General features: G+C 47.8%; 1 pseudogene; it reads left to right on the forward strand.

Moving 5' to 3' along the window:
* Positions 1-384: 384 nt before the first annotated feature.
* Positions 385-13,497, forward strand: part of LOC148217867 (uncharacterized) — a 114,396-nt pseudogene continuing 101,283 nt past the window's right edge.

Here is a 13,497-nt window from a genome sequence, read left to right on the forward strand (position 1 = left end):
CTAATGCTTTTACTTAGGCGTGAACAAAAATTGCAGGAGGTTATTATCCTGAAGTTTTCCACCCTTTGGAATCACTACAAGTGGCAAAGGGATTGTGGGATTAGGCCACCATCTGACCCTTTAGTGTTGCCTCTGGAAAAAGATAATAAAGCTAACGGGGGAAAATCCAAGCGACGTTGCAGTAAGTGTTCAATAAACCAAAGATGCACACATCCTGACAAGATATATAGTATGGAAGCTCAGGAAAAAGAAAAAGAAGAATTGCTTAAAACACCCTCTAAAAGGCAGGAAAGGGGAGGGAGCCTCTATCCCCACTTCGTCCCTTGCATCATCTTCCCTCGGGAGAACAGGAATTAAAGCAGGATTTCCCCCAACTCCCAAAGCATGAGAGCCAACCTGACTGTACCCACCGTCACCCCAGTGACAGTGAGGAGGAAGGGCCCTCCCCACAGGGTCCTGCAGCATCAAGGACCTGAAAACAAATTAGAGAGGCTCCTCTGAAGGAGACAGTAACCTCTGAGGGAACAACAGTGCCAGTTAAAGTTCCCTTTTCTGCATTGGATCTGGATTCCTGGGAAAAGATTGCTAAGAGTTATCAGAGCGATCCAATAGGTGTTGCTAAGAGAATGAAGTTTATGGTTAGACAGCACAGGCCTGGTTGGACTGACCTCCAGCTACTGCTTGATTCTTTAACAGACTCAGAGAAGCAGTTGGCTTTGAAGGTGGCTAAAGATCTGGCCGAGGATGATTGCAGAACAACACAGGAGGATGTTAAGGATTTATTTCCCCTTCAGGATCCAGGCTGGAACCCTAATAGGCCAGAGGAATCAGCACAGCTAACAAAATACCAGGAATTGATAGTGAAGGGGCTGGAAAGAGCAATTCCTAGAACCATGAACTGGTCAGCCCTGTATGCTATTAAACAGGGTCCCTTCTGAATTTCTAGACCCGTTGTGAGAGGCAATGCACCGACACACCACCCTGGATCCTGAATCCACTGACAGAACACAACAGTTGGTAAACTTGTTTTTAGGGCAATCTACAAGTGACATCAGGCTCCAGAAGATCTGGGGCCCAACGAGCTGGGGCTTAGAGACTTTGCTGGACAAGGCGTGGAGAGTTTTCAGCAATCAGGAACAGGGGTGTAAACCAGGCACGAAGAAATAAATATCAATAATACAGGAAGATGTAAAAGGGAAACATGAGCAAGGTGCCCCAAAACAAGGACCACCTCGACCAGGAAAAAAACATTTTGCTAGAAATTTGGACACTGGAAAAACCAGTGTCCAGAACTAAGAAGGGGTGACAAACAGAAAAGAGGTGACCGAAAAAGGGGTGGTGGCTCAGGTAAAGGAGGATTGAAGGGGACCGGAGGGCTCTACCCTAGAGGGGGAATTCATTGATTTTTGTACTTGCCTAAAGCTCCATCTGCACTTTAGGGCAGGGATCTGCTAGAGCAGCTGGAAGCAAAAATAATATTTAAAGATGGGAAAATTAGTTTGGAGGTAGAAGATCAACAATACGTGGAATTGTTAAGCTTAATGCTAGTAACCAGAGAAATTGAAGCTGAAAATGAAGAAGGAATTTATTAAGAAAATAACGGATCAGGTGTTCCCTGGAGTATGGCCCTCTAAAATACCAGGGAGGGCAAAGAATGCTTTACCAGTGCAAATCAGGCTCAAAGAGGGAAAACCATCAGTAAGGGTCAAACAATGTCCTTTGAAAAAGGAAGACAGAGAAGAGATCAGCCTAATCATTGAGAACTTTTTGCAAATAAGAGTATTAAAAAATGTCAATCTGATTTTAATACTCCTATTTTACCCGTGAAAAAGCCTGTATGGATCATACAGGTTTGTACAAGATTTAAGAGCTTTTAATAAGATAACTGAAGATTTGTACCCAGTGGTTGCCAACCCTTACACCTTGTTAACTCGTTTAACACCTGAATTAACCTGGGTTATCCTTTTAGATTTGAAGGATGCTTTCTTTTGCCTCCCTTTCCACAAAGCCTGCCAGAAAATTTTTGCATTTGAATTGGAGAATTCCAAAACTGGACATAAAACTCAGCTCACATGGTGTGTACCACCCCAGGGGTTCAAGAACTCCCCCACCATATTTGGAGAGCAGCTGGCAATGGATTTGGAGTCTTGGGAATCCCCACCAGGAGAAGGACAGCTGCTTCAGTATGTGAAGCATATTGAATGTATGTGTCATCCAGTACGTGGATGAGCTCTCAATAGGCACCCAGACCCAGGAGGCACGTGTGGATTGCACAGTAAGCCTCCTAAACTTTTTGGGCCTGCAGGGGTATCAGGTATCCCAAAAGAAAGCCCAGATGGTGACGCAGACACTTATTTACCTGGGCTATGAAGTGAGTGCAGGAAAAAGGGCCTTGGGGCAAGACCATAAGGAAGCAATATGCCAAACCCTGAAACCCCAGACAGTGAAAGAACTGAGAACCTTTATAGGCATGACAGGGTGGTGCAGACTGTGGATTTATAACTATGGACTGTTAGTTAAAATCCCTGTATGCCTTAATCAGGGAAGGGAGCAGGGATCTTCAGTGGACAACAGAAGCATCACGAGCCTTCAACCAGCTAAAGGGACTCATGTCAGCTCCAGCCCTGGGACTTCAAGATTTTTGGTTTTACTGTATATATTGTTATGTTTTGATGTTTGCTTCATATGCATGGCAAGAGCCACGCATGTTGTTTTTAAAACAAAGAAGGGGAAATTAATATATATTTATATTTATACAAAACATATTTATATTTATACAAAAAAAGTAAATATTTTTAGATAAGGCTCATCAATTGAATTTACAAAGACTAATAAATTCATTAACTTAAGGAGAAGGTATGCATGTGTTTTTATCATCAACAACTTCAAAGTAGTCACCTGTTCATTCAGCCAAACATCAATTGCCTCCAAGAAAATGAAGCCCATTGAGAAGAAGAAGAACCTAATCACCATGCAGCCTTCGTGGCCAGAACAAAACCAGAAGCAGGACTGCCAAGACATGGCTGTGTCTGGAAATTTACAGGCAAATTGCCAACAAAAGCCTTAGGTCATCATCATGGAATAGTGTTCCTACTAACCTTCTTCAGTTATTCCCTGTTCCAGGATCCAAGAGCACATTCAGTGATGTCAAAGATCAACATTTCCAGCTAATGGACTATTTGGACTTTAAAACAATGGTCATTTATTCCCATTTCCCTAGGACACACTGGACATTATTCTTTTGTTTTCTCATGCTGTGAAACCCTGTGTCAATGACATGATAGAATTTGCTAAGTTTTGTTGATTGTAATCTGTCTTTTGTGTATCTTATCCCATATCTAAGAGATAACCAGTGATAACCTTAATGAGATAACACCCTCACAAGAGAGAGCTATTTTATCATCAGAACATATGAGCCTTCTTTGAATTAACAAAAAAGGGTGAGATGTTGCAGTCAGGTAGACAAATTATAAAAGAAAGGTCTCATAAAATCAGGTCTTGCTCTCTGCTAAATTAATAGCTAGCCTGTCACTTCTTCTATGTGCAGCTAAGTTACTTGCTTGTTCCCAGGTGAAAACAATCTTAAGCATGAAAACAATGAACACAACAAGCTATTCTGGTAAGAGAACCATTTGCACCTGCAAGAAATAAGAAATCTGTCGTGCTGGGGCCAAGGACGTTCATTCCCTTCCAGGAGCCCAATGCCCGGCTGGGGCTCCAGGGCAGGGGGTCCTTGAGCAGCTGCCCCAGAACCTCCGCCAGGGTCTCCCAGCGCAGCCGGAGCCGCTCGGCCTGGGGTCCCCAAAGGCCTCAGCGAGCCCCAAGTCCCTGCCAGGAACCCTCAACTCCCTCCAAGCCAGCATCCCCCACAGCCCCTGCAAGTTCGCCCCATGGCACCGGCCGTGGCCGTGTCCCCACATGTCACTGGCCATGTCCCACCATGTCCTCACCCATGGCTGTGTCCCCACCATGTTTCCATCCCTGTCACTGTCCCCCACATCTCCATCCATGCCCGTGTCCCCCCATGTCCCCAGGAATGGCCACATCCCCCTCCATGTCCATGTGTCCCCATGTCACTCTCCATGTCTGTGTCCCCACCATGTCATTGTCCCCCCATGTCCCCACCCATGTCTCAGTTCAGTGTCTTTATTTTTAGACAGTGTTGGATGTTTTAAAGGGATGAAGACAAAGGAAAAGCAAATCAAGGCCAAAAGAAAAGGATTTCTGTGTCTGTGCAAGTAGAGGATCCACGTGCTTGGGAGGGAGGGAAGAACATTTTTGGAGGAGTTTCCACCCCACTGTCTCCAAAATCTTGGTCTTTGCCCCAGTCAATCACCATTTGGCTCCAGAAGATACCCTAGAGTAATAGGAAATCAAAATCCTGGAATCACTGAGGTTAAATGTAGTAGTTTTGGTTTATTAATTTGAATTTTTTTGTTGTGAGAGAGGATTAAGAAGTAGACAAAAAACAGGTTTTACTTTAAATGGTATAAAGAGAAATTTTATTACTAGAAACTATAAGAAAAAACCCTTAGAAGAAAACTTTAGGCTACAGCTTTTTCTTCAATACATTTTTTTTAATACTAAACACGTACAAAAACAACTCAGTCTACCATCTCTAAAATAGTTTTTCACTCATTTACTTGAAAGAGGAGACTTTTTTTCAGTCTATGGAGATTTCTTCATAAGAAAACGGATTCTTCTTGTTTTGATATTACAGTGATTAGCTTCCCAGGAGAATGGAAATCTGATTACTATCTAAAAATCCTTTATACAGACTAACAATTTTTCTCATAACTTTTATTGAGGACTATATTAACTTCTGATGCACAGTTTAAGGATTATAACAGTTTAAACAAAACCTTACTTCATTTTTGAGAATAGAGTTTTTTCCTTTTTGTTTTATTGGGGGGGTCAGCAGGGGTTTTCTTATTATTTAAACCTAGGAGATTACTGCAATTTTAACATTTGTTTACTTTAATATTAATGCTTTTCTTTATATGTACAGTTGGAACAGTCATATTCACTTCAAAATATTTTTACATGTTTTAGAGGAAACAAGAGTTTTTTCTCCATAGTTTAAAAACAAAGAGAAATGTTAGTTCATGACTTTTCTCCATTCTTTATTTCGAAGCTGACTATTCCTTTTGCTTGATTTCGGTGTTTTTATATTGCTTCTGTGCGTATCACTATTTTGGTGGGTTTTTGGTTTTGGTTTTTTGGGGTTTTTTTTGTTGTTTTGTTTGTTTGTTTGGGGGGGGGGTTTGTTTGTTTGTTGTGTTTTTGTGTTTTTTTCTACCATCCAACACTGATCCTCCCATTGGGGATGGAGCTGGAGCAGAGCACGAAGCTCTTCCCACACTCGGGGCACTCACAGGGCTTCCCTTAGTGGAGCCTCTGTTGGTGTCGGGTCAAGTGAGAGCTCTGTGAGAAGCTCTTCCCACACTCAGGACACTCGTAGGGCCTCTCCCCAGTGTGGATGCGCCGGTGGACAGTGAGGATGTCGTTGCGGTTGAATCCCTTCCCGCAGTCGGGGCAGCGGAAGGGCCTCTCCTCTGTGTGAATCCGCTCATGTTTGAGGCAATCGGAGCTGGTGTGAAACCTCTTCCCACACTTGGGACACTCGTAGGGCCTCTCCCCGGTATGGATGTGCTGGTGGTATCTCAGGGCAGAGATCCACCCAAAGCTCTTCCCACATTCCAAGCAGGTGTAGGGCCGTTCCCCTGTGTGGATCACCTGGTGCTCCATCAGATGAGAAATAGTCCTGAAGTTCTTCCCACATTTCCCACACTCATAGGGCCGTTCTCCAGTGTGCATCATCTGGTGCCGGAGCAGCTTGCAGCTCCACCTGAAACCCTTCCCACATTCCAAGCACTCGTGGGGCTTCTCCCCTCCAGGAGGTTTCTCCACCAGCTCTGAGCTCTGCCTGGATCTCCGGCCGCCTTCCCGGCTCAGGGAGGGTCTTTCCTCCTCGCAGCTCCCTGGGCTGGGTTTGCAGCCCCTCCTCCTGAGGGATCTCTGGGGCTTTTCCTCCTCCTCCTCCATCTACCCACGGCATGGGAATGACAAATCCTAGTTTGAGGGGAAAAAAAAAAAAAGAGCACCTTGGGCTGGGGGTTCCTCCTTCCAAAGTTCATCTCAGGAAGTCATTTGGCATCTTGTGTCTATAAGAACCTCCAAAACACCACGATTCAGCACAAAAATTATCCAAACATCAAGACATAGATCAAACACTCCCCAAAAAGGTAGTTTCAGCCCAAATCCCCTCCAAAATATAAAGATTCAGCCCCTGCAAAAAACCAAAGCACCAACATTTAGCCCTATAAAGCTCACAAACACCAAGATTCACCCCTGTGAAAATCATGGATCATCCTCTTCGGTCACTTGCTGCATATGGGGGGAGCAAGGCTCCTGGGGCTGGGGGAGAGGCTACAGATACAGGGAGGAGTGGAACATTGTGCTGCTTCTCATTTCTGACCCTCCTGCGGTGTACCTACTCTTCCTCACACTCCCGCCCATTATTCTTCTTTCTCCTGCACAATCCCACCTGCTCCTCCCATATGCATCATTTGACCATTTGGTTCTTCAACCCTGCTTCTCCTTCCCTTCTCCTGCTGCCCCCAGGCCCAGCACCCACTGCCGGCTCCCTCTTCCCCCCAAACCCACAGCATCCCAGCGCAGGGGCAGCCATGGAGCTGGGGCAGCTCGGGCTGGGGCAGCGCTGGGCTCTCGGCCGCTCCCGCCCGCACTCGCTCCCCACTGCAGCCGCTGCCGCCACCACAGCGCGGGGGGGCCCGGCCTTGGCGCTCCCCCCCTCCCACCTCCCCAAATTCCCCTGCCGGGGGGCGCTGGGGCCCGGGCCGGGCGCAGGTGGCTCCAGGTGGGCAACGCTGGGAGCTGCGGCTCTGCCTGGACACTGCTGCGTCATCACCGCCGCGCGCTCTCATTGGCTCAGCGCTGCCCGAGGGGCGGGGCTGCACCAAGCCGGGACACCCTGCTCCAGGGGGGATGGCCCCAAAACGGGGGACCCCCATGCAAGGAACAACAGCAAAGGGCCTCTACAAACACAGGCTGCGAATCCGCTTGGACACAGGGCCGGGGACGGGGACATAAGGAAGTGACAGCAGAAGCCATCAGGGTCAGAAAATGTTATTAATTGACCACACAGACTGCTGCTCAGCCAAGGTCCTGCTCAATTCATGAACTCCCAGAAGAACAAAGACTTAACAGAGCCATGAATATCACTAGCTATACAAAAGTGGAGTGCATATTAAGACCCAAGCACCCAGGGGCTCTCACATCCTTACACCATCTTCAACCAGGTGCCCTCCTCACACTGACACCATTCAGTCCTTGATGGCAAAGATGCTTTCTGGGGATGCCCACTCACACAGGATGGTAAACTGGATTTTGCCTTTGAGTGGGAACAAGAGATAGAAGGGAAAATGAGAAAGACATGGACGGTCCTTCTGCAGGGATGCACGGGAGCACCAGCCTTATTCGGGCAAAACTTGCAAAAAATATCACAAGAATTTACCCCACCCCCAGGGACTGGGTTAATGCAGGATGAGGATGACTTGCTGCAATCAGGAGGACAAGAAGTGGTAGAAGAAGCCTCTGTGAAATGGCTGAATGTTCAGGCTGAACAGCATTTTTAAATATTTGATTAAAAAAAAAGGGCAAATGGTGGAGAAAAAGGTAAAATATTTGGGACATATTTTGACTGCAGGCTTCTGGTGTATTGACCCAGAGAGAGACCAGGGAAGCTCAGAAATAACCCAGGATTAAAAAGGAGTTGCAAGAAGTATGACGACTAATAGGAAATTGCAGGATCTGGATTGAGGATTCTCTGTTCTAGCCAGAACACTTTGTGACTTTTCAACACCAGATATTCTCAATTCTGTGGTATGGATACAAGAAATGGAACAAAACTTAAGATAATGAAATAAACAAATGATTGATGCTGCAGCCACGGCTCTACCAGACTCAGAAAAAAAATTTGAATTGGATGTGGATGTTAAACAGGGCCATGCCAAAGGAATTCTTCTGCTAAAATGTTTAGCCCAGTGGCCAGAGTGGCCTCATTGTCTGCAGAATTGTGCAGCCACAGCTTTAATGGGACCTGAGGCCCAAAAACTGATGGCAGCAGATCTCCTGTTCTTCAAGTCTGGCACCAAGTGAAAGCTTTGATAACCAAAGGAGCCTCTACATGGATGAGCAGTGCTCGGTGATTACAGAATGAAACTTGTTCAGTGGCACAGGAGGATTTAGAATTGAGGACAGGGCAAGGGTTTAACCCAGGCTCCTGATTGAACAGCCTGCACAGGGGACTGGGAACAAACCCATGACTGCATTCAAGTGACAGAGCTCCAGAGCCAGGCTGGGAGAGATTTAGGAGACATTTCCTGGCCTGAGGGACAAAATGTGTTTATGGATGGGTCTGCAAGGGCAGGAGAAGGGAAAAGAGCTCCAAGACACGCTCTGATGAAGGAAAGGGAATTAGACCAAGCTCAGGTTATCGCCTGCATGGTCAGCTCAACCGGCAGAGCTGGGTGTGCTTGGAAGAGCCTGGCACTGAAATGCCCTGAGCAGGAAGGCTCAAATATCTTCTGGTGACAGCATGGCAGCTAACAGGGTGGCAAACGCAATTCTGACTTCTTCTGTTGAGTCGACTGCTGCTGTACTTGAGACAGAAAACACAGCACTCTCTGATCCTTATGAAAAAGTCCTCTTTATTTTTCTGACTTCTTCTTAAATATCTTTCTTAATGTTCCCAGGTAAGCGCCTGTGATTGGTTCCAAGTTTAGGCTGCTCAGCCCTCTGAGCAATAGCCCCTGCAGCTTAGGACAGAATTGAAGACAGACAAGGATGTAACCCAATGAGTTCCAGCCTATCTCTGCTCTCTGGGGGCCTGTCTATTAGGCCAGGCCACTTCTCTTAGCAGTGGCCAAATTCACTGCCCAGTGTAAGCCAGCTAACACTGTGACACTCTTCAGCAATCACTGGATCGTTTATTAAGGTATTTCTAAAACAACTCCAAGATAAAGGATTGTGGAAAAAACAGACTCTCAGATGGGGAACTCTTTTTACAGCAAAGATCCTTCAGGGGGTTATGGCTGCTTTAGGAATACAATGGGACCTCCACAAGCCCTGGCACCCCCAGAGCTCAGGGCAGGTAGAAAGAAGGAATGGGGAAATAAAGAAACTCCTTTGGAAGCTGGTGATAGAAACCAAGATGCAATGGATACAGCTTTTGCCATTGGCTTGGGCAAGAATAAGAGCAAGACCCAGGGCAGATATTCAATTATCTCCCTTGGAATTGATCTTTGCAATTCATTGCCCTGGTAATTCTCCACCTAGTGCAGGGTGGACATAAGGGATGTATATTTCATGCAGTCTGTGGCCAGAATCCTGTCTCTTGTGAAATCTCTGCCACAGGAAGCTGGGCTGGCACAGAGCCTGCCTTGGCACTTTGCTGTTCACAGCATCCACCCAGGACATCGGGTCCTGCCTAAGGAGTGCAAAGAAGCACCACTGGTGGCCAAGTGCCGTGGCCCATTCCAAGAGTCCCTGAGCACAGAAACAGCCGCCAGCACAGCTCAACACGGGGGGACCCCTCACCCTGGGCTCAGGGGCTCTCAAGCCCCGGAGATTTGGAATTCCCGGCTGCAGGAGCAGCATGGGAGGGCACCACTGACCCTGCACTGAAGGCAACGCAGCAGCAGCCAGGGCTCCACATCGGGCCAAGCCCCTGGGCCTGCCCACAGATCCTCTGCTGAAATCCTCTGCCTGGGCACCCTCCTTTGGCATCTCCACACACTGGGGCCAATCCTTGCTGCCACTGCTGGAGCTTCGCTGCTTTCTGTGCCTGCACTGCCACAGCTGCTGGGGAAGACAACGGCACAATTCCACTCTGCCCCTCAGTTACACTCACACACTGCGCTGCTGGGGATTCCATGGTCGGAAAATATACCAAGTTGAAAAATGTTTTCAAAATTATTTCTCTAGGCAGGTCTGATTTGCATTTGTCTTGGAGAAAGGAATTATTAAGTGTGTTTTTAAAGGGATGTTACACTCAATGAACATGAGTTTATCATCCCAAGAGACTGGGAATAGCCCAAAAGATACCCACAAAGCTAACAAACAACAGTGAACATCAGCAAACATCAAGGAACACCCACCCCAGACACTGCCCCCGGCATACATGGAGGCACCTGGTCTGGAATAGGCTGAGAAGGAAATCCAGGAATGTGGACCTAATTAACATCAGATGAAAAGTAATACGGGGCCAATAGGATACCAGATATTAAGAACTACCCAACTTAGAAGCAATGAACACTAAACCAACGGATTCCAGAGGGTTTAAGACTGTATAAAGTTCAGGAAAAATCTAGTAAAACTCACATGTCATGGAATGATTTTCTCTGCACACTCAGGCACTTATGTGTGGATAAAATGATTTCTGTTGCACATCCTGCCCAGAATCAAGTAATGCCTTGACTCTCTAACACTAAAGATATCAAGTAAAAAGCAGATTGTGGGGGGCCACATGTGAGTCACGCAATGCCTGCTCTGGAAGAGAACCTTTGGTTCCAGGCAGTCAGAAGAGCTTTAGAAACGCAGATTAACACTGCTGGGGACAAGGACCCATTTCTCATTTGTACTACAGCATTAGATAACAAGATCTCCTCGAAATAATAATGAAGCAAACAGATCCAGCTCCTGACCTTCATGACAACCAAACCACGCCAAAGATGAAGGCGACATTTGTGGAAAATTAATTATTCAAACTGCTATTTGCAAACAGATAAAAACCAAAAAGTGGTGAAACAGATAACAAAGGAAAGTAGAAAGTAGCACATATTCCGGTAAAAATGTAGAAAAGTAGGGAATGAGACAAGTTTTTGGGGTTCCATGGGTTAAACGAATGCTGTTCCTCCTCTGATGTGCTGCAGCAACTCTCATCTTTTTACCATGCACGACACCTTGCTGAGTGCAGCTCATTCAGCAGGTGAGCAAGGGGATGCAGGTGGCAGCCAGGCCTCCTGATCCAGAAACGGCTACAAAAGGACAGGGAATGAGGACACTGAGAATAATCCCAAACCAAAGAGGACCCAGGAAAATAAACTAAGCCAATGGTAATTAAAGTTAGTGAAGATAATTACAGAGAAAATGAGAAGAGGGTTTCAACAGAGTAAGATGATTGTGCCTGCAGATAGGGCCAGAGATTTGTATAAAAGGAAGTAATGGGAGAAACCATCGTTTTCAGAAACTGTTACTGATTTCCAGAGACAGCTGCACAGCCAAGATCCCGCACATTGCCTGACCTTCGAGAAGGAGACACACTTAACAAAGCCATGAATATCGGATGTTATACAAAAGGAGAGGTGCACATTAACGAGGACATACAGTAGGCAGATTGGGAAGTCTGAACCTTCAAACTACCTCAGTCGGTGGCGAAAGTGAGACGGGGAATGCAGCCGGGAAAATGAGGATAGAAAGGAGGCTGCGTACTACAACAACTGGAGAGACCGCATGGCAAATGCCGCATGGCCTCTCTCTTTGTTCATCAATAAAGTCACTTTTACAGGACTCCTCTGTCTCCTGCGGGCACACAAACCTCTGGCCACGGGAATTTTCCCGCACAGCCCCGGGCACAGGGCAGACACCTCTGTGCCACCCACAGCAACCGGGACGAGCCAGCGCTGCTCCGGCACCGGCTCCTGCCGAGGCCCCAGCGGGAAGGAGACCGCGGGCAGCCGCTCCCGCAGCGCCCTCAGCCCAGCGCCAACACGGGCCGGCACCGGCACAACCAACCCGCCAGAGCCCCCTGCCGCCCCCGAGGCCCGCAGCGAGCCCCGAGCCCCCGCACAACCGAGCGCGGCTCCCACCTGCGCTGGGGCCGCCTCCGAGCTCCGCCGCCGCCTCCCCGGGCTCCGGCCGCTGCCGCCGCTGCCGGGCCCGCACAGACGCTGCCACAATGGCGCCTTTGCTGCTCTGCCCAATCAGCGCGCGACAACCAGGAGTGACATTGGCACAATCAGCCAATGGCAGCGAGGGCCGGGCTCTGCACACGGCCCAGCCTCGGCCCGCGCTCTCAGGGCCCCCCGGGCTGTGGGAGGGCAAAGGCGGAGATGAGGAACAGCCCTGGAACGGGCCCGGGCCCGAGCCGCCATTGGCCTGGAAACACAAACAAAGTTCTCCGCAGCTCCCGGCACGCCTTTCCCAGCCCTGCGTGTTCGCTGCCTCCGGCTCTGCGGGAAGCCCTGGAGCCTCACTTCTGCTACCCCCTAATTAGGAGCGTCAGTGCATGGCTTTGATTTCCCCCAAAATGGGAAAACTGCCCCAAACCCCAGGGGATGAGTGGACGGGTGAGATTTCTGCAGAAAACTCCAAAAACTCCGAGCAGGATAATGAGAAGTAAAGGGAGACCCTTCAAACCAGCTTTCCACACGCCTCCCTCCTTCCATCTGCGCCTCCTTCCCCGGCAGCGCAGGGTGTGAGAAACGGCTCTTGCTCTTTTAAAACTTTCAGCAATTTCTTAAACCTTAGAAAAATACAGCAAAAGACTGAATTAGGAGAAAGATCAGCACTGGGAGCACAGGACTAAACCCCCACGTGCTCCCCTACGGAATGGATGTTCTGCCTTTTATTCCCCTGGGCCCTCCCAAAGTCTTGTCGCTGAACTCCTTCTCTGCCGTCCATTGCTGGAGACTCCTTTCTTACATCTGCACTGGAGGTCAGGTGTAGGAACAAGCCGGCCCTCCCCAAATGCCCCGACTGCCTGAGTCATGTTGTGACAACAATGCAAGGGGGAGGGGAAAGAGGACTATGGGAGGATATATTACAATAACATCATTATACATCCACAAAACTTATCTTAACATACACACACTGTTCATCCTTTAATTGTGAGAGCCAACCACCGCATTGCTCATCTGTAACAACAGCGACTGCACTGGCCCCCCTAGATCAGAGGGGGATGGAGCCAGAGCCAGTCCACCCGAATCAGTGAGGGCAGAGACTACCCCCTGCCCACCTGGGTACTGCATCAGCCCAATACATATTTACAAAAGGCTATACATATTCAAACACTTAAACAGAGTTTCTCCCCTGTCCTACCTTTTTCAAGCATGTGCAGTTTTCCCAGTCCTCATCATTTGTTACTTTTCAATACATTCAACAGGTGTGAATTCCTTCACTGGTTAAATGTTAACATTACAACAACTCTTCACCAACATTCACAACACAACATTCTCATTAAAAGATCTCTAAACTTTAGGAAAACTTCTTTTACAAAAGTCAACCTTAGAAAACACATAGTATTCACTCTAACAATTGCTAAAACAGTGTAATATATTTATCACAGTGCCTTGAGTTCAGAGCCAGGCTTGGGCTAGGGAGTGTGACTGGGGCTGCCATTGGGCTTAGGACTAAGAACGGTGTTGGCCTTAGGGCAGGAACTGGGGCTGAGTTTGGGAGTTCAAGCTAAAGCTG

Source organism: Sturnus vulgaris, unplaced genomic scaffold (genome assembly GCF_052056855.1).
Source record: "Sturnus vulgaris isolate bStuVul1 unplaced genomic scaffold, bStuVul1.hap1 Scaffold_198, whole genome shotgun sequence".
NCBI classification, from domain to species: Eukaryota; Metazoa; Chordata; class Aves; order Passeriformes; family Sturnidae; genus Sturnus; species Sturnus vulgaris.